We start from the raw sequence: 27,292 nt of genomic DNA, 5'->3' as shown, positions 1-27,292 counted from the left end.
TTCATGGTTGCTTCCTAGGGTTTTGATCAGAATTACTAGATAAAATTTCAGAAAAGGGGAAGATAGAGGCAAGTGTAGAAAAAAAAATCAAGAATTCTCTTTTGATCATGAGGTTGACCAAGTCAAACTCAACAGACTATGGGACACTTATTCTAAACAATGTAGATTTTCAAGTGAATCACTCAAATAACCATCCATTAAAGAATAAGCCCTAATACCAATCCAAAGAATATATTTATATAAATAAATTTGGTTTTTTTTTACCCTGACATGGAGACGTCCATTTCCTCTCAGTGTTATAGCTAGGTCAACATCACCGAATTTCACTTTCTCTGGGGACTTTCCAGATTTAAAGAAAAGTGAGTATAAGAAGAAGTAAAACTCAAATAACCACCATGTTTGCTGGCCAAACAATGATATCTAAAAGGCAAGTCTGAAGGTTTAGTTATCAACAATAGACCATTCTGAAAGAGAATTTTGTTAAATGGGGAAAATCCTCTATGTGACTTCTCATTCATTAATTAGTTGATTCATTGATTACTAATAATCTCACATGCAAACAAAAAGCACACTCAACTCCTTCCAAAAGGAGATAAGCCAGGTCCAGCTATGGCCTCTATTCCTTCCCTGGTTACATTTGCTTATTTAACAAACACGTAATGAATGTCTATTATGTACCAAGCACAGTGCGAAATTGTGGGAACATAATTATGAACAAAATATCTTCCTTGTCTCCAGGGAACTTGCAGTCTACTTGGAAAGATAGAAAAGTAAACACACTTCCAACTTCAGCAATCTGGGACCCTACTTGGGCACCTGAAAATGTTCTTCTGATAAACACTTAGAAATGCTGGCTAAAATCTAAGGAAGTGCATAACTGAATCGGTAAGAAGAAAGAGACCTCTCCAAGGTCCAAAGCAAACCAAGAGCGGAAAACCAAAATGGTAAGCATGAGAGCAGATGATGTAGCTATCCTGGGGGAGGGCTTAATCCCAATATCCTAGAATATTCTAGCATCTATTCAGTGTGGGAGGGGACTGCAGGAGGGCATGAACTCCAGAGGTGAGAATCACTGGGTGCCATCTGCCATCTTGAAGGCTGGATACCACCGGGCAAAGCACTAGACCAACTGAGTTGCTGGCCAATGACAAGAGAACATGGATTAGTGGGAAAAGAGAGAAGTCATAAATCACATAACCTATTCTGTTAAGTTAGGACTATTGCCTTTACTTCTATTTCCTTCCTTACTGGATATTCTTTCTATTTTTTGAGGTATACCATCATGAGATAATAGAAAAAATATTGTTCTCTGCTCCTGGTTCCTAGCACAGAGCTTCTTAAACCCTTGTAATTTCCTAATTACAAGGAATTAATTAATTCCTAATTAATAAGAGCACTAGGAGCATCTCTTGTTCTAATACTTGGTCTTTGACCCCAGGTCCTGACACAGAGTTCCATGGAATTTCCTGGGTGATAGCAGTGCCTTTTCTTCTGATGAAGTGGGCTCCTGGATAGGGGCTGGTCACCAGAAAGACCAAGCGATGATTAGGAACTTGGAATTTTCAGCCCTATCCTCCATTCTCTAGAGAGAAAAGAGGGGCTGGAAATGGAGTTAATAATTGATCATCTATGTGATGAAGCTTCCATAAAAGTCCCAATTATATGAGGTTCAGATTGCTTCCAGGTCAGTGCACATGTGGAGGTCGGGGGAATGGCATGGAAGCTCTGTGCCCCTTCCCTCGTGCCTTGCTCTATGCATCTCTTCTACCTGGATGTTCATCTGTGTCCTATTATAATAAACTGGTGAACAGTAAGCAAATAGTTTTCTTTTCTTTTCTTTGACAGAAAATTACATTTATTGACCTCTAAATATAATAAAACTAAGAGCTCTGCGCCACACGCTTTAAGAGGGCTTTAACCTTGTTCTCACTGCTATGCTCATTGAAGTCAGCGTGCATTTGTCTCTGTAGCCTCTGCGTCTGTTTTCTGGGCGGCTAAGAGGACTTCACATGACTGTTTCCGTAGCAGCCTCTCAGCATTTGTGATCACCATGGGATGCAGAGGGAAAAAACCAGAAAGACCTAGAAGCTTTTCCACAGGCTTAGAGAGGTGGACCCTACAGCCAATCCAATGCTGGATCCAATCCAGGTTGAGAGCAACGAGCTTCTCTCCATGACTGTTGGGCAGTGGATCTTAAGAGCCCAGCTGCTCCATGACATGGCCATCCCCAGGACACTTGTGAGCAGCCACGATGCGGTAGAAAGGCCAGTTGGTACAGCCACCCAGGGCAAGCAGATGGTTAAGTGGCCTCCATAGGCGGCCTGGCAGAGGAGAGTAGTGAGCCGGACTGTGCTGCAGCCGGCAGGCGTGGGCGCCTGTGCACTAGTTGCCACGCCTTAGAGCTTCCTGGGTCTGCTTGACCACCTAGGGTGGCGCCAACAAACCACAGGAAAGTCTACATAGCAGAGCCGCTGGGATCGCCCCTCTATGACCCCAGCCCGGGCTCCTCGGTGCTGGAAGCCAATGCCAAACAGTATTCTTGAGTCCTGTGAGCCACTCTAGCAAATTAATCAAACCGGAGGAGGAGATCGTGGGAACCTCCAATTGATAGCCATTTGGTCAGAAGCACAGGTGACAACCTGGACTTGCAGTCAGTGGCTGAAGTGTGTGTGTGGGGTGTGTGTGTGGGGTGTGTGTGTGTGTGTGTGTTGGGGAGGGGGGCAGTCTTGTGGGACTGAGCCCTTAAGTTGTGGGATCTGAAGCTACCTCCAGGTGGATGCTGTCAGAATTGAGTTAGATTGCAGGACTCACAGCTAGCATCACAGAAGATTGCTTATTGTGGGATAAGCCCCTCACATCTGGTGTCAGAAGTGCTGTGAGTGTGGTAGTGGTGTGAGAGTAAAGGAGAGACCCAGGAGGAAGACTCGGTTTTTCCTTCTCAAGCTTACATAGAGTAATAGGCAGAAAGTCAGAGATGTTTTAAAAGTAACTATCCTTCTCTTTCCTTTTCGCTTCCCCTAGAATTGTGTATGGTGTGATCTGGTGATGATTAAATTTCTCATGTTGTCCACAAGTTGCAAAATATGGAGAGGGATCATGATGGAACCAGAGGAGATATGGAGGCCATAACCGGACGTGGGTTGTCTCCTTTCGGAAGCCATTGAATTTTTTGTTTGCACGTGAAATAATTATGTTCGACAGAGGCATTTAAAAAAATTGTATGTGGTATGAAAAAAAGTGAGAGGACGTTGCTTGGCAACCTATGGTTGGAATGCAGAGGACATCTGTTGTTTTCCTCTCTCAGCACTCTATCTCCTTCTTTTGGAGAAGGCCTCCTCCCGCACCACACACTGGCTAGGTGGAGCTGTCAGTCACCGTTCTCTGCCCTCCCCTAGTCAGAGAATGCCATCCAATCCCGACTAGGCCTCTTGGAAGTGCTTTCTCTGGAAGAATGTTTTAGTGGGAGGACAGATCTTGAAGTTCATTCATTTTGGGGCAGCATCTTTATTGATCACTTATTTTATCTTTTTTTTTTTTTTAATGGAGGAGGGACATAATTAGCTTTACTTATTTTTAAAGGAGCAACTGGGGACTGAACCCAGGACCTCATGCATGCTAAGTATGTGCTCTACCACTTGAGCTATATACCCTCCTCTGTCTGAAGGGCCTTCCCCCCCCCCCCCCCCCATCAGTCAGCTCTTCATCCTTTCCACAAGCTTCCCTGCCAGGTTACTGTGGCCAAATGAATGTGAGGCAAGGACAACCCAGGTGAGTGAAGCTCCTGCCTTAACCACCTCTGCCTCTCTCGTGAGAGACGAGGCTGGGCATCTCTGTTGGAAACTCGTCTGAAGGGAGGTGGGCCAGGCTGAGCCCACCCCCCAGAAAACCAAGCCTGGCTGAAGGGACTTTTTATTTGTTCTTGTTACCCACATATCCAGAACTGCTCTGATTCCTAGTTATCGTTACTTAACTGTCTAGATTGTCTTTTGATTTTTGTGAATTTTCACATTTTCTTTCCATAAATTCTTTGAAGTTCCCTCTTAAATTAGCCAGAGTTGGTTTCTGTTACTTGTAGCCAAAGAACTTTATTTAGTAGTTGATTCCTTAGCATTGAGCTCAGTTAGAAGGATCCTATAGCAAAAAGAACACTAAATTCAGTTAGTTTTGTAGCAAAGAGGACCCACAAATAAGATGATACTTAGTGATCCAGCTTTTTCAACACATGCATGCAGCACTTTCCTCCCTAAGCCTACCTTCATAGAGTCTGGATTGGAAAAGTTTTCAGGAAGGGTACCTGTACTTGCTGATACCTTGTATTCAGAACCACTAGCTAGGGTATGGCCTCAAAGGTCTTGCACCGCAAAAACCTCCAGGGAGTGCCATTCACATAGATTATGTTGTGAATGGTGTCCTTGGTGTTGTGTAGTGCAGCAACCTGTTACTCCCCTCTCAGAGTCCCTGTTGCTGGATTTGGCTTCTTGTGTCAGTCTCATACAACCTCCTTCTCTTGAATTTTCCCTCAAGTGCACAGTTGAACTTCCCTGCAATCAGTCATGTCTAAACCAGTTCATCAGATGTGTCACAGATTTGTATGTATCTGGATCAGTCGACAGAGATCAAGACTTTGTTTCTCAGAAGGTTCCTAGGAAATCAATCGATACACTGAATGTTTGTGTCCCCTCCCAAATTCATATGTTGAAGCCCTAAGCTCAGCATGGCTGTAATTGGAGATGGAGCCTCTAAAGAAAATTTAAAGTTAAATGAGATCATGAGGGTGGGTCTCTGATCCAATAGGATTACTGTCCTTATAAGAAGAGGCACCAGAGAACTCTGACTCTCTCTCTCCACACACAGACACTGAGGAAAGGCCATGTGAGGACATAGCAAGAAGGTGACTGTCTGCAAACCAGAAAGAGTCCTCACCAGAAACTGCATTGGCTGGCACCTTGATCTTAGACTTTCTAGCCTCTAGAGCTTGGGAAAATTAATTTCTGTTTTTTAAGTCACCCAGTCCGTTATAGAAGCACAAGCTAACCAAGACAGATTCACATAGACACTTAAAGGTGGATAGAAGTGTATTAATGAATTTCACTTATCAGAAACATTGACTTCAAAACTATGTCCAGTCAAGTCACATTGCTACATAAAGAAGATAAAATGAGTGGATAGGGTGTCCTTTTTTTAATTGTTGTTACAGAGGAGGACAAGTGAATGAAAAACATGGGAGAGAATAGGATCAATGCTTTCTGTGTTTTATGTTTTCTTCAATATACAATCTATAAATATCTTGTCACTAAAGCAAAGTAATTATTACACCATACCACCACCACATAAACACATACATACACAAGAGTATTAGAATAGGAATGATATTAATTATCAGGAAAATGCAAATCAAAACAACAATGAAATACCACTTCAAACCCACTAAGATGGCTATAATAATTAAAAAAAAAAGACAATAACAAGTTTTAGAGAAAATGTTGAGAAATGGGAACACTGGTACATTGCTAGTGGGAATGTAAAATGGTGCAGCTATGGCAGAAAATAGTTCAGCAGTTTTCCCCAAAGTTAAACACAGAGTTACCATGTGACCCAGCAATTTTACCCTAGGTATACCCAAGAAAATTGAAAACATATGTTCACACAAAAACTTGTACACAAGTGTTCATAGCAGCATTATTCCTAGTAGCCAAAAAAAGTGGAAACAACCCAGATGTCCATCAACTGATGAATGAATAAACAAAATGTGCTATATCTATAAATGAAATACTATTCAGCCATAAAAAGAATGAGGTACTGACATATGCCACAACATGGATAAACCTCAAAAACAGCCTGCTTATTGAAAGAAGCCAGACACAAAAGGCCACATGTTGTATGATTCCATTTATATGAAATGTTCAGAACAGGGAAATTCACGGAGACAGAAAGTAGTTTAGTGGTTGTCGGATGCTGGGTGGGGGACACAGCTGTATGGGGCTTCTTTTTGGGGGGTGATGAAAATGTTTCAGAATTAGATAGTGGTGATGGTTGCAAACCCTCATAAATAGATTAAAAATGACTGAATCGTACACTTAGAAGTGTGAATTTTATGGTATGTGAATTATATCTCAATAAAGAAAATCAGAATGGATAACAAGTTGACTTCTATCCTTACAGATATTGGACAATCAGTCATGTGGTAACACCATCCAACTTTGCGTTTTCTACCCAAATTTTAAGCAAGAAGGAATTACTCAGAGAATAAGGGGAAAGAGTTGATGATAAATTAAGAAACACTAATTTTAAGAATCTATATTGTATACAAGGCTAGTTATAAATGCAATATAAAATTCTACAAAATATAAGCAATATCTAAATGCATAATGTAGAAGGTTAGTCTCCTAAATCCTACGTTATCAGCTAACGTATGCTAGCAGTTTAACAAATCCTGACATCCCAAATGCCTCATAAAAGTTTTTTTTTACTTCAGAATTCCAAAGTAGGATTTTATCACTGATCAATAAATTGTACTCCTCTAAGCAATGATTCCGGGACCAAGTCTCCTTTCATCTTGTGTCTCCATCGTGAACACAGAGCCTCCAAAGTTGCCATAGAAGAAGAAATCATGGAGAATTGTCCACAATTCCCTTGGCCAGATTCCAGGCACACGACCATGCTTCTCTGCAAGGGAGTTTAAGAAATGTAAGCTAATGAGTGCCCAGGAGGAAGAGGAAAGAGATTTGTTGAATTGTTGATCAGTCTCTGTCACACCCACCCCATGGAGAACTCTGTTAACAGTTTACAGCAAAGTCCTCCGGCTTTCTTTATATGCATGTATTAATATATAACAGTACTTTTTAATGGTAATGGAATCATACTATATATATTGGATACTATTCACGGTAGGCTGACTCAGATACAATCTACACTTATTTGCTATCCATATACAATTAGAATTTAGAAAGTGGATGGCTAATCCCAAGTGAAAAGAATTGAATGGGGGGTTCATAGCTCTGTTGAGATTCATCTTCTTGTAGAGTTGCCTTCTGTACTCCTTCAATAAAAATTGACATTCTTTGGCTTTTTATATTATCTGTTATTTTAATTTCAAACTTAGGTGCAGTTAATCATTTTCCTCATTTCAAGTCACACTATCATCATTGGTCCATGCAATGCTCCTCACATATATTTATATTCTCTTTCATTCCATAACCTACTTCCTTTCCTACTCCATAGACAACCACCGTAATGTATTTAATACACATCTTTGTGTGTGTGTTCTTGAAAAATGTATATTGCTCTGTAACCACATATTTTAAATTTGCATAAGTGGTCTGTGTTTATAACTCATTCTGACTTTTAAAATCAGCTCTATTTTTAAGTTCAAGATTCATTATGTTACTAAGCGTATATCTAATCCATTGCTCTCAACTGCTATATGTAGTACTCCATGGTTTACATTCACTACATTTTATATATTTATTCTCCAAATAACAGAAACTCAGATCACCTCCACTCCTCCACACCACAAATAATGCCAGAATTGACCTTCTAGCTTGTGACCCTTTAGGGGCTTTTTGTGGGAATTTCATTGAGATATAGACTCAGGGGCAGATTTTCTGGGTCATTAGGTATGTATATGCACTATTGGACTATGTGTCACCATATTGCATTCCAGAATGGTTACACCAGTCTTTATTCCCATCACGAAGAGTGCCTATTTCCCCATCATCTCTCTAATTTTTGCTATCTGATTGGATGTAAAGCAATATCTCACTGTTAATTTATATTTTTCTGATTATAATTTAAACATCTCTTCATATGCTTGCTACCCTTCTGAGTTTCTTCTTCTGTGTATTGCTTACTCATATCCCTTTCTATTTTTGAAATTGGAGTTGCTGCATTTTTTTGTTAATATGCAGGAGTTCCTTGTCTTTTCTAGATCAAGGATCAACAAACTACTGCCCACAGATCAAATCTGGCACACTTCCGGTTTTTGTAAATAAAGTTTTATTAGAACACAGTCACCCATTCACTTACTGTCTCTGGCTGCTTTCCTGTTACAACAGTAGTGTTGAGTAGTTGTGTCAAAGATTATCAGCCAGCTTAAGTTTTCATTGTTTGGTCCTTTACAGAAAGAGTTTGCAAAATCCTGCTCTAGTTAGTAATCTCTTATTAGCATTAGACTTGGGAAATATCTTTTCCCATGTTGTCATCTGTCTGTTAACTTTGTCCATACAGCTCTTCACTGAGCCCTAAATCTTGATTTTAATGCAATCAAATCCATAGATTTTTTTTTGTCAACCTCAAGTTACATTTTTTTGAAGTTTAAAAACAATTTCTGTTCTGCCTCTAGGTTACAAAAATAACTTACAACTTCTTTTCCTATTAAATTCATAATTTTACCTTTTATGTTTAGGTCTTTACCCCATTCGGAGCTTACATTTATATATAGTATTAGATAGGGATTCAATATTTTTCTCCATGTAGTGAGCCAACTTATCAAACATTAACTACCAGACATTCCAATTAGCCTTTGTGTCAGTTTTCAACATATTGCTCATAGTTCCAAATCTACCCTTCATTGCCTGCTCTGCAAAAAATAAGATGATCCCTTTAAATATTTCTCCCTTACCATCTGGGATAATAGTAAGCTTGTCAGTAGAGGATACTGGAAGAACACCTGAGGAAAAAGAGATTTTTCCTCTTCCTGATTCCTTCTCTTATCAGGCTCTTGCAGTATGCAGTTTCTGTAGCACTGGGCTTGCAGCACGTGGCTTCTCCAGCATCTAGTGCCTACAGTGTGCAGTGGCCTGCAGTGTCCAGTATCCAGCAGTTTCCCCTGACAACCTCTTGGGTAGATTTCCAGCAGATTTCACTGGTGCAGCTTTCCCACCATCCAGTGAAGAGGAAATTCCCTCTTCAACCCATTCTGGGTCTCAGGCTGAGGGATACTCTTCTTTGGGTATTGCCTTAGAAGTAGTAGCTATTCCTTAAATCTGAGATTCTTGTATTCTTTAGTGCTCTCTTTATTTCTTACTACCCAATCTCCTATAATTTCATCCTCTGCTATAGTTAATAGTTCTTCATATTAAACTTTTTCTGTTCAGATTACTGTATGATTTCTACCTCTTGGTTGGACCCTGACTGATATAGTCATATTCTCATTGATTTGTGCTATACTTGTATCATATGTTAAATTCCCATATCTAAATATGGGTCTATCTCTGAGGTCTCTTTTTGTTCTATTTGGCCTATTGCTCTAATTTAATCTTCAGTAAGATAACAGGTGCAAAGTACCTAGCCATTACCTAGCATATATATAGTAGTTGCTCATTAAACAATACTGATCATGGTAGAGACTACAATGCCCTACTTTGCCCTCAAAGAGTACCCATCTAAGACCAATAATTTGGCTTTGGTTTAATTCTATGAGCTGGAAAAAGGAAGTCAGGACCAGTAGAGGAGAGTGGCCTATTCCCAGTTCAACTTATGAATGAATGAAAATCCAAAAATCACTGGCTGCTTCTGACTTTAAGCTGCTTTAGCCATCATCCATAATTAACATTAATGCAGACATTTATTCCCACAAGGATACTAATAGGTCTATTCTATAATTTTAAAAATTTCTTAAACATGATAATCATAAACCTGTACAATGCAGCCTCATATAGGCACTCAAGTGAATGTTTCAAGTATATGCAATGCTTTGTTTCTTTTTCATTCTTGTTTTAAAAAGGAAGTTTCTCTCACCAATTAAATACAACTGAATTATGAAACAAAATCTAAACAAATAGAAAAACATATCTTATTCTTGGAAGGGAAAAACTTGACATGTCCAGTCTATCAAAATTAATACATTTAATATAGTTATAATTATAAACTTAATTTTTAATGGACAAAATAATCTTTAAGTTGATTTTGTAGATAGTTTCCAGAGATGAACAATTCCTTCCCTCACTGATGTAGAGTTATCCCTCCCCCTGAACCTGGACTGGACTTAATGACTCAATCAATAGAACAGAATGCTGCCTTGCTTAATGAATACAATGCAGAGAAAGTATCACTCTGGGACTCTAAGATTAGATCGTAAGAAATATTGCAGCTTCCATCTGGATCTTTTGGAATGTTTTCTCTTCAGACACTCCCCCTCAGAACCCAGACACTATGGTGTGAGAATCCCAAGCCACATGGACAGGTCACCTGTAGGCACTCTGATTGACAGCCCCAACTTAGCTCCCAGTAGAGAGCCAGCATCCATTTCCAGTTATGTGAATGAGCCATCTTGGATATCCTGCCCAGGTAAGCCTTCAGATGTCTCCAGCCCCAGCCACCATCTGACAGTAATCACATGAGAAACTGCCCAAGTGAGGACTGCCCTGCTGGGCCCAGGCAACCCACTGGACATAAGAGATAATAAATTATTGTTTTAATTTACTAAGTTTTAGTGTGGTTTGTTATGCAGTAATAGATAGCTGGAACAGAAATTGATACCAAAGTGTTATCTTGCTGTGACAAAAACCTAAAACATATGGCAACGGCTTGGGACTAGGGAGTGTTTGGCAGCTGGAAGGGCCTTAGGAAGGCTGTTAGTGAAGATTTGAAGGAGAGAAAGGAAATTGTTATTGGAGGCTGGAGAAAAGGCAACTCCTGTTATGTAGCAGCAAAAAGTTCAGAAGATTGTCACCTATGGTAAAACATAAAATGGAAAGTATAGTTAATACATGGATGATTTGGATAAGGAGATTTCTAGGCTGATGGTTCAAAGTACCAAATGGTTTCTTTCAGCTGTCAATGATAAGGTACAGAAAGACAGAGATAAGCTAAAAGGGAACTATTCTGCATTCTAGAAGAATTTAGAGGATATCTGAAAGGCTCAGGACAGTTTTTCTAGCCAACAAATGTTTCTCAAAGGAAGAATACTCTTCAGATAAATGAAGTCAATATTGCATTTGTTGAGACTTGAGGAGTTTTAAGTGCATGTTTTCTAGGTCCTCTCAAGTAAATGAAGTGGCTTCTAAGAATGCTAGAATGTCTCTCAGACTTTTTTTTTTTAACAGACAAGAGAGCTTTTAAGAATCTTAGGGGTGTTTTTTATAGCATACTGAATCTCAGACCAAGGTAGAGAAGGACCTATCTTGAAGACATTGTGGGTGTGGCTTCTGAGAACCTAAATAAAATTCCCACAGAACTCAAATGTTCAGGAAGACTGCACTTGTAGAAGAACCACTAGCTTCTAGTAAAAAGGACAGCTCAAAACAAAAACAGCCCTTGGAATACCCAACTTTTTATAGGCAAGAAGCAGGCTGTGAAAGCTACACAGCAGCAAATATGAGCCATTTTTTATGGAAAAGGAAGGATGATCCAAAGTGAAGAATCAAGGGTTGAGAAGGCAGAGCTCAGAGCCACAGAGAGCAGGACTGGGTCCCAGTCAAAGAAATGGAAACATGTACCTGGCTGGGATTTCAGAATTGCTATGGGACACTGCCTGTTATGTGTCTCCTGTTTCTCCCTTTTGAACAGAAGTGCTTATTGCAGTTACTTCGTCTCCATAACATTGTTGTATATTGTGTTTGTGTTGCAGACAGCTTGATTATTTTTTTTTCACAGATCTTCAGATCAAGAAGAGCCACCCCCAAGGAGCCTCAGCTACACCTAGACCTCATTTAGATGATGAGATCCTGAACTTTGAGTTGATGCCATTATGTGATGAGATTTTCAGAATCCTGAGAGGAGGATGAGTATATTTTGCACATTCAGATATGAATTGTGTTGTTCAGAGGGTAGGCTGTGGTAGGTAAGCTTTAAATATGTTACACCATCAGTCTCTGCTGTAGCATTTTTTTTTAACTCCAAAAATTGTTTGTGCCTTTTCTTCATCATTTCAACAGAGATTTATCTATTTCATTATTCTTCTCAAAGAATCTACTTTTGGCTATGTCAATCTTTAGAAAATCACACGTATTTGTTTTTTGCTTGTTTAGTTTCTCCTCTCATTTTTTTTAACTCATTACTTTTAGTTTCTTTGGATTAGTTCAGTTGTTCTTTGTATCACTTCTTGACTTTAACATTTAGCTCTTTAAATTTTAGCTTATCTTTTTTCTAATATAAGCACTTAAGACTTTGCATGAGGTACATCCTACAAGTTTCGATGTAAAGCATTTTTAAAGTCATTTAGTTCTAAGCATTTTCTGATTTCCTATCTGATGTCTTCTTTGACCAGTTTAGCAGTACATTTAAAAATTTCCAGACATAAACAGGTCATTTTAAATTGTTGCTGTTATTGTCCTCTAATTATAATGTAGACACACAATGTGGTAAGTGTAATACTGATTCTTTGGTATTTGACATTTGTTTTTCAACAAAGCTAAGGTATGATTTACAGTATAATAAATATTTACAGAAGTTCCATGGAAATGATCAATGAAAATATATACTTTCTAATATTGGTAACGTTTTCTAAATAAAATCAATTAAATCATACCCTTTAAAAAAACCTGTGTCTTAGTTTTGGATCCCCCTATCATAACTGTATGCCATTTGTGACATTTTGCAGGGGGTAATCCAGTTTTCCTTTCTTAGTTAATGTGATATAAAACATTTCTAAATTTTATAGGCAGTATGCTTGATATTGAACTATGAATTCATGGAGTTTTACACCTATCAGTTTGTCAATATTTTAAGATACTCGTATTTGATATCCTCTTACTGTGAAAAGATTGACTTCAAATTTTAAGCTGGAAAATCGTTGCAAAATCGCTCAGAAAATTATTACAACCATGTAACTTACAGAGATTTTCAATACTTAGATTAAGAATTATGTACAAACTGTTCATAGTATCTGTGTTCTGATCAACAAACAAAAATAATAAAACATTGGTTATAAAAAAGTATACATTAGCATAGAAATAGACTGAGTTTAGACATACATCCCAGTGTAGATGGGAATTTTAGGAATGACAAAATGGTATTTTAATTCAGGGAGGAAGTTAATGGTTTATTTAATAAATGGCACTGGTACAATTAGCCACCCATTGGAAAGAAAATAAGGTTGGACTCCCAAACTCACTACATTCAGAAATCAATTCTGGATGCATTAAAGCTTAAAGCTAAGAAAAAAACTTTTTAATGATATTTTGGCATCTAAACATATAATTTAAGATTTAGCAAGACCTTTTACAAGCAGAAATCAGTGAAGAAACCTAATTACCCACGCCTCATAAAACAAACAATAAAAGGCAAAAACATGTGCTTCATTTGAAAAAAAAAATCTCTTAAACAAGAGAAAAATGCAGAAGATCAAGGAAAAGTTAGGTTTATTTGATCTCATAAAAATCTTTTTTTTTTAATGGGAAAAGATAACAAAGCCAAAAAATAGGCTGGAAAAATGTTTGCAATCCATAAAACTGAAGAGATTAATGCTTGCAACATACAATGAGAGTCTATAAATTAATTAAAAAAAAAAAAGACAACTCAACCATCTGCAGCAATAAGGGCTATAGTTCATCCCATTAACCTCCCTCTTCTAAGTTTCCCCTCAGGAAGAGGGGCCTGTGAGAACCGGGAGGAGGAGCTGCTCTCCAAAGATGTATGGAAGGGTGGCTCTCTTAGCCACACAAGGAATGGGCTATGTCAGAACAGGGTGGACTGTGTGCATGACCTCTTGGATTTATGTTCAAAAAGAGAACTGTGTGAGTGCTGTGAGGAGTAGGTAGCTGGCAGCTGCCAATGGCCCTACTGCTGGGATTTGCTATGGCATTCTTGCCAAAGCACATTCTCTCTGGATTAGCCCCAGTTATGACTGAGCCCAGTGGGCATACCAGAACAGACCCATTTCTGCCTCATGTTGTAACAGAAAAGAACAAATCTGACGCCACATTAGATCTGTTTCTTTGGCTTTAACCCTGTGCCCTGTTTCCTAGGCTAAGTCTTGCTAGCTCAGCACTTTTTGTAAAAGAACATTGCCTTTAGCCTGAAATACAGAAGAGAGCCTATTCTCAAGGCTCTGATTTTTAAGGATATTAACACTTTTGCACTTATATAAAGATAACAAGTTGCAGAATAGAAAATAACATTTGTTTTCTTAGAGGTTTTACAGGGGCACCATGACCTGACCCACATGGACAGCTACAAGAAGAAAGAATTCCTACCAAACCAAGAATTTTGCAACAACCAACCACACCCCCTCCCCTTTTTAGTATAAAAGGAACCCGAATTCTGACTGGAGTAAGATGATCTTCCAAGACATTAGTCTGCCATCTTCTTGGTCTGCGAGTTTTCTAAATAAAATCGCTATTTCTAAATAAAATCGCTATTTTACCTCTAAACCCCGTCTCCTGATTTATTGGCCTGTTGTGCCATGAGCGGAACAAGTTTGGACTCGGTAACAATGTGGCACTCCTCTATTAGGAAACTGGCCTGGCCAAGGCGTTCCCAGAGTTGTCTCACTGTACCCTAAGGCTCTTCTTACCCACCCTTCCTTTCACGGGTACCAGGCCTGCATCAGAGTCTGAAGATTCTTCCTGTCTACTCCTACTTCCTCTCATTTTGATCTTTCACAGGCATTTCCCCCTTGAACTTTTGATTCCATCTTTGGCATCTGCTTGCGAGAGGGCTCAGATTTAGTTTGGAGTGATTCATTGTTCAGCAATAGAAAATGAAACAGTTTGGTCTGGGTGCTGCCATAACAAAAGCCTAAAACGTGTAGCATTGGCTTTGGGATTACCGGTTGGAAGGGGCTTGAGGGAAAAGGCTTTTAAAAAGCTTCAGTGACTGTAAGCTGAAACCTGAAGGGCCTGGAGGGGGCTGTCCGGAGGGGAACGAAGGAAAAGGAGGAAAAGGTTATTGAAAGCAGGAGGCAAGGGGTCCTTTCCTAGAAAGTTTGGCAACATTGTCACACGAAGGAATACAGAAAATAAGAAATGTCCCTGTTGAACTCAAGGAGCCAACCAAGGAGATTTCTAGGCAGAATACGGATGGTGCTACCTGCCTTTTACATGCTGCCCATGATAAAACACGAAAGGAGAGAGATAAACTAAAAAATAAACCTAACTATATAGAAGACCACATCTTGTATGATTCCATTTATATGAAATGCCCAGAATAGGCAAATCTATAGAAACAGAAAGCAGATTAGTGATTACTACAACAGGCAAGTAAGGACTGGGGGCGGGGGAGAAATGGGGAGTGACTGCTAATGGTACCAGTTTCCCTTTTAGGGTGATAAAAATGTTCTAAAATTGATTGTGGTGATGGTTGCAACTCTGTGAATATACCAAAAACCATCCAATTGTGTGTTTGAATGGGTGAATTGCATAGTATGTGAACTACATCTCAATAAATCCTCAATATATCCAGGACCAGGACTTCCTGGGCTTAAATATAAAACTGGTTTTCATTGTCAGCCTCTCCAGATGGTAAATGATTCTAAAATTAAGAAATGTCTCTTGGCAAAAATAAAATCCAAGATACTGTCAGGAAAACATTATCTAAAAATAAAGATCTAAAACATTATCTAAAAAAAAAGATCTAAGGAGGTGCCTCATAGAACCTGTCAGATACAAAGAAGTCTCTCTAAATATCTTAAGAATGTTTGTTCACAGCAGTCTCTTGGGGAGCCCAAGGTGGAGAAGAGCTGGTCTCTGAACTCTGCTCAGACAGTTGTTAGGCATGGTTTTTGTTGAATGGAGTGGGTTGTAAATTGATGCATAAGAACCCCATAAAGCCTTTAAGGAAATTGCCCTGGCAGAAGCATCATCAGCTCAGACTAACAGTGACATAGCACAAAACAAACAGAGAGAGGTCTTTGTATCCCTTTTATATGTGAGAAGGTTACTCAGTTGCAAAGTCAATTTTCTTTTGGTATAAGGGAAGGATGATTCAGAGGGTGGAACCAAGAGCCCAGACACTGGATCCATAAACCTCAGTGAATAAAAATGACTCCAAGGCAACTGGGTTAGACTCTAAACCAACAAGCATTTCAGAATTGGCTCCATTATGCACTTCCCGCTTTCTGTCTCTTTGAAGGGGAATGGCTATAGAGGTTACCCTATGCCTTTCCCACTGTGGCATGTACACTGTGTGTAGGGGAGAGATAACCTGTCCCTTTAGTTTACAGAGCTGCTAAATAGGGAAGGGGTGTGAGGGAGAGACCAATCAGAAGATAAATTAAGATACTCTTAAGATAGCCCAGGCAAGAGACTGTGGTGGTTTTGAGTAGGTAGCAGTGGAAAAAGTGATAGGTGGTGGGATTCAGCATATTTTGAAATTACAGCCAACAGGCTTTGTTGATACACAGGAAGTAGGACATGAGAGGAAGAGAAGAGCTGAGTTATGACTCCATAATCTTTAGGTGGGAGAAATGGGTGAATGAATGTCTCCCTCCAATCCTCCCTGTTTTATTGAAGTATGGTTGATTTACAATATTGTGCTAGTTTCAGGCATAGAGCAAAGTAATTCAGTTATAACCCCTCCAACTCCTTTTGTCTGTCTCTTTTAGGGGCAGAATTTTCAAGGGTAACCTACACTGTTGTCTTGGTTTTCTCACTTCCCACTTCTCATCCCACTCCTATCCAGTCTCTGCCTCCTACCACTCTGCCAAATTGCTGTTGATAATATCACCAGTGGCCACTGTATTTCCAGAACCACTTTTGCATCCTCTTTTTATTTGCTTATTCTATTGCATTTAGTGGAGGGATCCACTGCCTTTTTTGAAACATTTTATTCCCGTGGCTTTCTTGAACCATGTATTTTTCTGAGTTTCTGCTACCTCTCTGGTTGCTCCTTCTGAATCTCCTTTTCTGGCTTCTCTTCTAACTCACTATTGATGTAGATCCTCAGTAGCTCTGGAGGACCTTTTCCTTGTCTCACTGTAGACTAATCCAATTCCACGATTCCTAAACTGACACCTCCCGGCCAAACTTCTGAGCTCCATGCAGTTCTATATGTCTACTTGCATATACAGGAAATCCCAGAGATACCTCAGGCTGAACATGACAAAACAGAAGTCATTACCTTTCCCCTCCAAATGTACTCTTTCTCCAGTGTTCCCACTCTGTGTAAGGAAATACCATCTACCCAACTGCTCAAATCAGAAAACTAATAGTCTTGGCTTCTCACCCTCTCTTACACATACTACCATAAACAATCAATCACTATCTCCTGTAATTTCCACCTCTTAGATCACTCACTCTCAAATCTGTCCATTTTTTTTCATCTACTGCTGTCACTGTCTTCCCAGCCATCATCATCCCTTGCCTGGACTTCTTCATCAGCCCCCTGTCTTTATCTGCTGGTCTTCTTGTATCCACTTTGGCCTTGTACGCTATGCTCTTGTTCAAGCACAAATAGGACGGTGCACTTCAGCAATTTAAAGGTTTCCAATGATCTCCTATATCCTTGTAATATATTTCAGAATCCTTACTATAGCTCATAAGACTTTGCATGATCTGGACCGTGTTACCTCTTTCACTTCCATCTCTTATCCCTTTCCTTTCTTTTCTGTGGCCAGTCACACAGATCTGATCTCAGTCCCTTGAACCTGCCAAAATTCCTCCACCTTACGGCCTTCACACTTTTTCTCTGCTCGAACAGCTCCTCTCCATTCCTTTTGTCTGGCTCATCCTTGTCTCAGATTAAATAACACTTCCTCAGGGCAGCCTGCCCTAACCATCCACCCCCTCCCAAATTAAGTCAGATCTCTCTGTTGTGTGTTTTCTTAACCTTCTGAACTTCTGCTTGGCTGCACTCTGCTTGTGTGTCTTGTGTAATCATTTAGTAGAGTGTCTGTTTCATGTCTGATTTCCCCACACTAGACCGTTAGCTCCATTACGACAGACCGTGCCTGTTCTATCCATCACTGTAGATGAGCATGTGGTTTCATGGTCACTAAGTATTTCTGGACTGGTTGACAATAGAGGAAGGCCCAAGTAGCACTGGCCTTTGAGCACTAGCTAGAATTAATTGTCTGAGGCTATAACCTCCCACCCTTTCCTCCCTTAAGGAAAGTTATAAGGGCTGGGGGGTGGGGGGAAACAGAAGTACTCCATGACTCCATGCACTGTCTAGTACAATATGAAAGAATCTTCATCACAATTTTACTTATTAGAGTGAAAAAATCAGAAAAACCCAAGAGCCCCTAAATGTCTAACAATATGGGAATGGCTTCATACATTACACCAATGGTTTAAAATAATTGTCTAACATATTTGAACCCTTATTTTTCAAATAGAACCTGGCATAGGACCCCAACATGTAAAATGCATTACAGTGGGGGCTATTCTAGTTGAATGGGGGATGGGGCAGAGCTTAATTTTTTAGGTCTCCCCAGCTTTCCCTATCTCTTCCCCTCCCCTATTTTCCCATCTTTCCTCCCCCAGGTCTTGAAGGCTTTCCAGTTCCTGGCTCTGTTATTTCTTTTAAAGCCAGGACGTCATTTCTGTTCAGGTTCCCATGAGACACTCCCAAATGATTTGCTGTGTTGTTATGCTGGCTCAAGTTGGTTTTCTGTTACTTGTAACTAAAAACAAAAACAAAATACCTAATACTAAATAATAATACTGTTACAGCTTTATGTTCACTTATCTAATGGAAAGAGAATTGGGTTTGGGGTCAGAAAACCAGTTTCAAATCTAGGTCCTGATTTCAAGCAAGCTAACCATTTTCAACTCAGTTTTCTCATCTGCAAATGGGACTATTCTGGGGAATATCCAAAAAACAAAAACAAAACAAAAGAAAAACCAATACTGGACTTGTATTTCCTTTTGTTTAATTTGTGGACAAAGACTTAACAGACAAGTGCGAAAGTAAATCCTCTTTTGCAAACCACAACTCATTCAGTATGAGTTTTGATACAGATAAGAAGGGACATGATACCTAAAACAGATTCAACTGATGAGGACATTGATAAACATAAAGGTTGCTTCCAGGACTATAGAACTGATCATTTAAAAGGGTAAGATATGAAGAAATTATCAGCTATATTGATTTAGTACTCCAATTTTTTAAAATAATTTTTTGGGGGAGGTAATTAGGTTTATTTATTTTTTAACACAGGTACTGGGGATGGGAGCCAGGACCTCGTGCATGTTAAGCACACACTCTACCCTTAGTGCTCTAATTTTAATGCTGACATGAAGCAAAGATGGCCTCTTCCTTTAGGCTTTTATCTTGAGAACACAGTGTCTGAACTTTAAAAAAGGTATTTGCATATCTAAACAGTCAGTACTGTTCCTAGGGTGTGACAGCTTCGGACTGAATATGATTTGAACTTAAGGTGAGTTTAGAGGGTGTCTAAAATTCTGAACCAGTCAGCTCCATCTCCTCTGACCCTAAATATAGTCCAAAAGTAAATTGCTTGAGGAAACTGGAGTCCAAAGATTACAGGCGGGGAATTTTTGAAATGTGTCCATAGTCCACTGGAGATCGAAGAAACCCAACTAAAAGAATTGTGAACTGTGAAAAATGTGGATTGAGCAAAAAAAATTTTTGAAAAGGCTATCTTGAAGATTGTGACTCAAACATTGGAGGAACTAAGGTGATGGATAGTGGCCAGGATCAGAACATGTTAAGAATATGTGAAATTCCTTAAAAATTTATTGACAAGTAATTTTGCCTATGTTACATATAATAAAGAAACTCCTTTACAGAAAAAGAACAAAACCAAAAACAATACTAACATATTAAAAAGACCAGTATTGAGAAGGCAGTCAACAAATGTTTAAATAAGATTAATAAAGTCTTATTAGAAGTCCCTCCTACCCGCTCCAACTTGAGGGAGTGGATCACTGTATTCAGTGCAGCCAAAGTTAGCAAGGCTGCCATCTTGTGGAGATATACTGACACACTGACCAACGTCTCTTAACAACAGTTAAAGTTTTAAAATGTTCAAGAATCTAGAGCTACAGAAAAGGATGGCAAACACATCAGAGAGACGCTGGAATGAAGATAATAACAAAAGACGCTAGATGAGGATAATTCGCTATTGGAAAGAGCAAGGAATGAAGAACCTAGGACTGAATTTTTAGGAACAGGCACACGCAGCAGAGAAGTCAGGGAAAGGGACAGAAAGAAGTGACTGATGAAGGAGAAGTGAACAAGTATAGTTCAGTGTAACACTCAAGCCACGGTTGACAAATACATTTGCGTTGATAGTTAACCTGATCTCCTATCTTGTATTTTTCCAGGATTTCAAAAGTCATTAACAAAAGCCTGCTGACACTATAATTCTTGTAACACTATTCCCAGGCCATTCAAATGCTACTTGTGCCTCTTAAATCAATGCTTCACTTTCCTTTTTTTTTTTTTTTGGTGGAGGGGGTGGTAATTGGGTTTTATTTATTTATTTTTAGAGGACATAACTGGGGATTGATCCCAGGAACTTGTGCATGCTAAGCATGCACTCTACTGCTTGAGCTATACGCTCCTCTCCTCACCTTTCTTTTACATCTTATTACAGTATACCACTGGTAAGGATTTTAATAATTATAAGGCTCCTGCATGTCAAGGGGTATCAGCACTTGCTCCTACCACCAGGAATGGGGTGCTCACTGGGGTCTGCTCCAGTTCCAGACTCCCATCCTGAGAATCTGCCTTCTAGGGTCACTTTTACTAACAAATCTTTTAGATTTATTCCCCACCTGCCCCAAAGCAGAGCCTGTGACAGGGTCTTGCAAACAGGTAGCTTATTTTCAGAAGTGATCCCAAAGGACAGGAGTCAGAGACTAAGTAGGAAGAGTAAAACAGGCAAAGTAGGAAAGCCAACCCAAGGATGAGTGATCCGGAAGGTCACTGCTTTGGGCATATGGGGCTCGATTTCCCTGGAGATACTCTGAGGCAGTGCAGAGTGTGACTCTCAACTGTCCAATCAAGGGAAGGAAGAGGTGAGTATTTATTCAGCAGCTCCTGTGCTTCACTGGTCAAGGGTTTCCCAACTGCTGGTTAACTCCTTTGCACTCTCTCAAGTTGACACGTTCAGGCTGACATGAGTCAAAATGATTGCACAGGTTCTCATAGGCATCACATGAGGTGTGTTCCATGAGAGAAGCCCTGGGACAGAAAGCGAGATACTTGGAGAAAGCAGATGAAGCTTTGGACTGTCGGGTCACACCTGCACGCAACTGGTAGCCATAGCAATGGCTGGAGTAGGTGTGCCCATGGGCACAAAAGGTGCCCAATACATGGCTATAAGTAAGGGACAAAGATTTGAAGTTCTATCCTATGCAGGCTGCACTGTTAGTCCTGAACCAGTAACCAATGTGTGGTAGCGTTTCATTCCTAGCCAAAATAGATGGATCCCAGGAGAAAAGGGTAAATGTGGAGTGGCAATCTATTATACCTTATTGACTACTTTTAAATGTTTATCTTCATTCTCTGGGATTCTGAGTGGTTATTCACAAATTTTATTACCCAAAGGAGGAATGCCTCCACCAAAGGACATGTATTTAGTTCTGGTGGATTGGAAACTAAGACTGCCATTGGCCAATCTGGGGCAAATTTTTCATGCTAGTAGGTTAAACAAACAAACAAACAAACAAACGTTAATTCAGTGGTGTGCCAGAGTAGGTGATACAGGCTTATCGGAGTTGATTGTGTACATGTATGATTCCTATTGTTGCTGTAACAAATTACCACAAATTTAGTGGCTTAAAACAATAAAAATTTATTATCTTACATTTCTGAAGATCAGAAATCCAAAATAGGTCTTACAGGCCTGAGATCAAGGTGTCAGCACAGTTGTGTTCCTTCTAGAGGCTCTAGGTGAAAACTTGCTTCTTCCCTTTTCCAGCTTCTAGAGGGTACCCTGATTCCTTGGTTGAATCACTAGGACTTCTGCTTTCATTGTCACATCTCTTTTTCTTACTGACTCTCCTGATTCCTTCTTTCTCTTACAAGGAACCATGTGATTGCATTGGCTTCACCTGGATAATCCAGGCTACTCTCCCCATCTCAAGAGCCTTAATTTAATTTACAAAACCCCTTTGGCCATATAAGGTGGTATATTCTCAGGTTTCAGAGGTTAGGATGTGGACCTCTTTGAAGGGCCACTATTTCATATGCCATAGTGCATTTTTCTTCAGTGATATAATGTTGGTAGCTTAAAATTGGCCATGGGGGGAGTATTCACACTACAGAAGTTGGCAAATCTACAAATCAGGTATTTTACCTCAGAGAACCTATTGTTAAAGTTCACTGGCATATCTCTGATTATGATGGTTGGTTGGAGTAAAGGAGCATTTATCAAGGCAAAATAGAATGGTCACTATGCAATAGAGGGAGGAAGGACTATGATATAACCCAGAGGATACCTGGGGCATCTCCTAGTTCTGCCATGCTTACTTAGTACAGAAAATTATGGGAATATTATACAGGCAGGACCACCAAGGTCTTCAGCCCCTCAAGAAAAAAGGTTTAGGTCACCTATAGAAAACTCAAGTTATAGCCCCAGCCAGAAGCTATCTGACTAAGTACTAGCTAATGCAGTGGAAGTGGAAGTGATATATGCCATTTCTGGATCAGAGCCTTTAAGAGAGCAGCAAACTTCTTTCATGTCCTCTTTTCCCATCACTATGACCCTGATGAACCCAGGGGTTGGTCAAAGACAAAGAAAATATGAAGTGAGTAGTGGATATATGAAGTCAAAACTATCAATTAAGGTCTTGTGATCAGTTACAGAAAGTTTTATCATGTCAGCTCAACAGTTACTAATTTAGTATCTAATTTTCTAAGGAACTCCACAAAGCCTACCTTGCTTTCTGTCTCATAGCTGGAATCAACAAATATCTCAGCTTGCTTTGAGTATATTCAGATACTAAAATAGTATCTAATTTTCTTCTCCCCCCACCCACCCTCCAATATGTGTAAGGTGTGGCATGTTGTGGTGGTTGACTTTATTGTTCAGTCTATAGGCTGAAGAATATTGAGGAAGGACGATTATGGAACTCGAGGAAGATGAATATTATTCCAAGATCCTGGACTCGGAGCTGGATGAAGTAACTGATGAGACTTGGATTGATTTCTTTTTTGGGGTGGGGGAATGGGTATAGTGATGACAATTTAGATTATAAAGGGGAGGATTGTTTTAGTGAGTTTTGTTTCATTTTTTGAAGTGTAAGTGTAGAAAGTAGGGTATATATTGATGTTGGACAATCCAGGGTTTATTATCATGGACACCTATCATTCATATCGGACACTCAGCATCTGCGTCCCCTTCATAGTATTTGGGTGATATCTCAAACAACGAGAGAGTGCACCTTATACCATCAATGCTGCAGAGCTCATTGTCACCTTCCTAGTGTGCCTGACTCAGCCAACTCCATTCTTTTTAATTTGGGTTCCCTGAGACAAGTGAGTTGGGGGAGGGATAAAAGCCAATAAAGGGTTCATTAATGAGTGGGTTCCTGCAGTTGGCACCTGGAGCTCACTCAACCCCTCTCGGGAACCTTGAAAATACTGTGAAACACACACCTCGAAAGTGTCCCTCTAAGGGACAAGGAAGCTGAAATATTTGTTGGCTGTTGGTTCTGGCTATGAGACAGAAAGCAGGGTATGCTTTGTGGAGTTCCTTAGAAAATTTTAGCTTTCCAATTTCAGATGCTTCAGCTTCCTTTTCCTCTTTCCTCTGTCCTTAAACATGATGTGATGGCTTGGGCTACAATGGCAAACTTGCAACTAGAAGACTAAGTCAAACTGAACTGCAGAGATAGCAGCTCTGCAATTACTGAGCCAGTAAAAGTGCCTACCTCCATTCTTCTTGTGAGCAGGATATACTTAAAAAAAGTTACCATAGTCAAGTTTTCTGTTATTTGCAGCCAAAAGCATTCATATTCTGGATTTATCTAGTCTTACTTGCAGCCAAGGACACAGACGAAAAATAAGAAGTTAGTGATATAAAGAAGGAGATACTTTCTGGTGATGCAACAGCATGGCAGTGGTTCTGGTGGCACCATCCAATGTGTTGACACTTCAGACCTTAATTTGTTTCCTGGCTGCCTTTATCAGGGACACAGACAATAGACTCTCTGCATCTAATAATAAGTGTTACTGCTCATGGAATATTTACTGCGAACCAAGCGTTTTGTATATTTTCTCTCCTCATCATCATGTCAACCATTCCAGGTAGATTTTAACATCCTTCTCTGAGGTTAACTGACTTAACCAAGATCACACAGTAAGTGGCAGAGTTGAGATTCGGGTTCAGGTCAGAGTGACACCCAAGCCAGATCTTAAGGACTACATTATATTGCCAATATATCTTTTGCCAACTGGTAATTATTGGACCTGAGACCTTAACTCAGGCTGGAGCCAGGGTCTCTATCCTAGGAGAGGAAAAAAGATGGGCTCTTGTAGATTGTTGTCTATCATCAGCCCCTTCTGTCAGGGGGCTGGAGGACTTGCACAAATGCAGGCAGGCACTGGGCCAGGCAGCACAGATGCAGGCGCTCCTCTGAGCCAGGCTGGGAAACACTCCAGATGAACCACCAGACTTCTGTGTCTGAATCTCTGAGAGATACGGAAGAATCTTGGGTGGCACCCTCACAGACAAAGCAATTCTGCAGGTTTAGAATGTACTGACATCCAGGCAAAATAAGGAAGTGGCAAAATACATGAAGAAGGGGCATGTGTGATAATCAATAAACTCTCTTTTGGCGATTCTTTTTAAATTTTTTAATTAAAAGAATTTTTTTTGTAGAATAGATAAACAAGATTGTACTGTGTAGCAAGGGAAATATATACAGGATCTTGTGGTGGCTCACAGCCAAAGAGAATGTGACAATGAATGTATGTATGTTCATGTATAACTGAAAAATTGTGTTCTACATTGGAATTTGACACAACATTGTAAAATGACAATAACTCAATAAAAAAAGGTTTAAAAAATAAAATAAATTAAAAAAAAATTTCTGTTGGCAGTTCTTGTTTGAAAAATGATTAACTGTCCTCCTTTCTCCCTTTCTCTTCCCAGGCTAGACTTTTAAGGTCTGAGGCTCAAAACCACAAAACCCTGAGTGAGTCTTCCTCCCACCCCCCATTCACCCATCTCCAAGTCTCAGAGCCACTTTGACCCCTCCCACCCTTTCCATTTAGTCCCAATTTTCCATAAATATCTACTGAATATCCATTTTGTGCCAGAGAGGCAAGGATTCTAATCTCAGGGTACTTAGAAAGATAAAAGATAACTGCACAAATAATTATTTAATTAGGATTGTGATTCCTGCCAAGAAAGAGTAATATTCAAAGGGAGTGTACCCCTGGAGAACTAGATCGGGTTTGAAGGTTCATATTCAAATCATGTCCTTTCCTTTTGTCTTCCTCCTCCTCACTATCCCCTCTATAAGAATGGTAGCTTCTGCATTGTCCCCTTTGCTGAATCCCCATACTGCAGCCTTGATTCAGACCTCACTACATCTTTGTATCTGTTTTCTAACAGGTCTCTTGCCTCTTTTTTTAACTCACTCAAGCCCATGCTCTACAACACAGGTAGGGTTGTATTTCTAAAATGCAATCTGACCAGCTCCCTCTCACTTTCACATCAGGGTTTTACCTCTCCTGCCTGGGAGAGCTTGCTTAACCTCTCCCCCCACCACCCAGCTTTATCTCCTATTTCTCTCCTACAGGAACCCTTCACCTCATCCAGGCACAGATTCCCATCTCCACTACTGTTCACTCGTGTTTGCTCTGCAAAGTTCCACCCATCCATCTCAATCCAGGAAATGAGTTCTGAATTCAAGGGTCTCACTGGATATGGGCTTGATGAGAACCTACCATGGATGAGGCACTGAGCACTGGGCACTGGGCAGGATCAATGAGGAAGAAAAAACTGGAAGCCAGTAGTCGGCTCATCTTCTGATGATCTTCGCAGATGGCAACACCTGTTTCCACAAGAGATTGCTCCACGAAGGCTCCACAGGGTCTGACTTGTTCACTGCTGTACTCCTAGTGTGCCTGGTACAAAGTAGCATGGTGCTTAGGACAGAAGATGAATTCAGTAATTTTTTTTCAGAGTATAAATAAATGAATAAATAAAAGTCATGATACTGCTCTTAAACTGCCTCCCACTAGAGTTACAAGTATATGTGTTTAGACACCTTAAAAGATTATAAGTTCCTTAAGGGGAGGCCTTGTGACATACTCACATGTGCACTCTTTGTGCACTCACATGTGCACTTTATCAATTGGTTTCACACAGATTATTGCTTCTGTTTCTCTTTACAACCCTATGGATTATTATCCCCAATTTATAGATGGGGAAACTTTCTTCCTTCTTTTCCTCCTCCTCTTTCCAGTTTCTTCCTTTCTCTCCCCTTCCTCTAAGATACATGTATGGTCTAGTTATTTCCTGTCTCTAATCCAGAAAGAGATTTAGGAGAGCTAAATGTAGAGCTGATTACAGTGAAGGCCAGGGAGGCTATTTGCCCTGGACTTCACATACATGAAGCACTCAAATATAACCTTTTTATGTTATGTCTGAATAGTTTGTGCATATGTGTGTGTGTGACAATGTTTTTGTTAAATGTAAATATTTAAGATATACTACAATTTTTGTACCATATTTTGCCATGTGGTCATTTTCTTTCAAACATTCTGAGTGATAAAATTGAGAAGAGGCCCAGGTTCAGAGAAGTCAGATAACCAGACCAAAGTCTTGGATCAGACTTTGTAAAACACCTATGCCAGGATTGGAACCCAGGATGTCGCTCCACCCAAAGGCATCACTGCCTCCAAACTGCCACAAATGATTCCAGCATGTCTACCATAACGGTTAAGTTCAAGAGATTTAGCCAGATAGATGTGTTCCCTTCAAAATCACTTTGTGAACCTGGCAAGTAATTGAGCTTCCTCATTTGAAAACTGGAGGCCATAATGGTACCTACCACAGAGAGTTCCAATTAAAATTAAATAAAAATACTATTGAAGCATTCAGCACAGTCCTGGCATGAAGTCAGCGCGCAGTAAATGGTAGCTGTTATTATAAGAACTGTATTTGTTGAATGAGTGACTCTGGCATATAACGCCGGCATTCAACTTGAAGCTTGGAGCTGTCACAGTCGTTCAGCTGAAGGGGTGGGAACCGCAGCACTTGCCAATTTTTTTCTGGAAATAAATCTTTGTGGGAGGATAATCATTAGTTGGAAAGTGTGAGCCTTGAGAAAACAAAGCTCTGATCCCCAGGCCTGAAGAGCACGGAAGCAAAGTCTTCCCTGCGCACAGCGGATCCTGTGCGGAACCTTCCCTGTACTGAGTGCCAGCCGGCTGGGCACACCCAGCCCCCGCCGACGCTGCCTCCAAAGTCGGGTTTCAGTCGAGTGGA

General features: G+C 40.0%; 2 non-coding genes and 1 pseudogene across 2 annotated transcripts; 1 reads left to right on the top strand and 2 right to left on the bottom strand.

The window, feature by feature from the left end:
* Window positions 1-1,947: 1,947 nt before the first annotated feature.
* Window positions 1,948-19,806, bottom strand: LOC105072863 (small ribosomal subunit protein bS16m pseudogene; annotated as a pseudogene).
* On the bottom strand, window positions 3,745-3,894 carry LOC123618297 (small Cajal body-specific RNA 21). Its single transcript, XR_006726706.1, has one exon.
* Window positions 18,730-18,854, top strand: LOC123618303 (small nucleolar RNA SNORA40). The gene has a single exon (XR_006726711.1). It is a non-coding gene; the product is annotated as a small nucleolar RNA SNORA40 (small nucleolar RNA).
* Window positions 19,807-27,292: the final 7,486 nt, after the last annotated feature.

Source organism: Camelus bactrianus, chromosome 13, assembly GCF_048773025.1.
Source record: "Camelus bactrianus isolate YW-2024 breed Bactrian camel chromosome 13, ASM4877302v1, whole genome shotgun sequence".
Classification (NCBI taxonomy): Eukaryota; Metazoa; Chordata; class Mammalia; order Artiodactyla; family Camelidae; genus Camelus; species Camelus bactrianus.
Note: the sequence above shows the minus strand (reverse complement) of the source record. Positions and strands in the feature narration are given on the sequence as shown.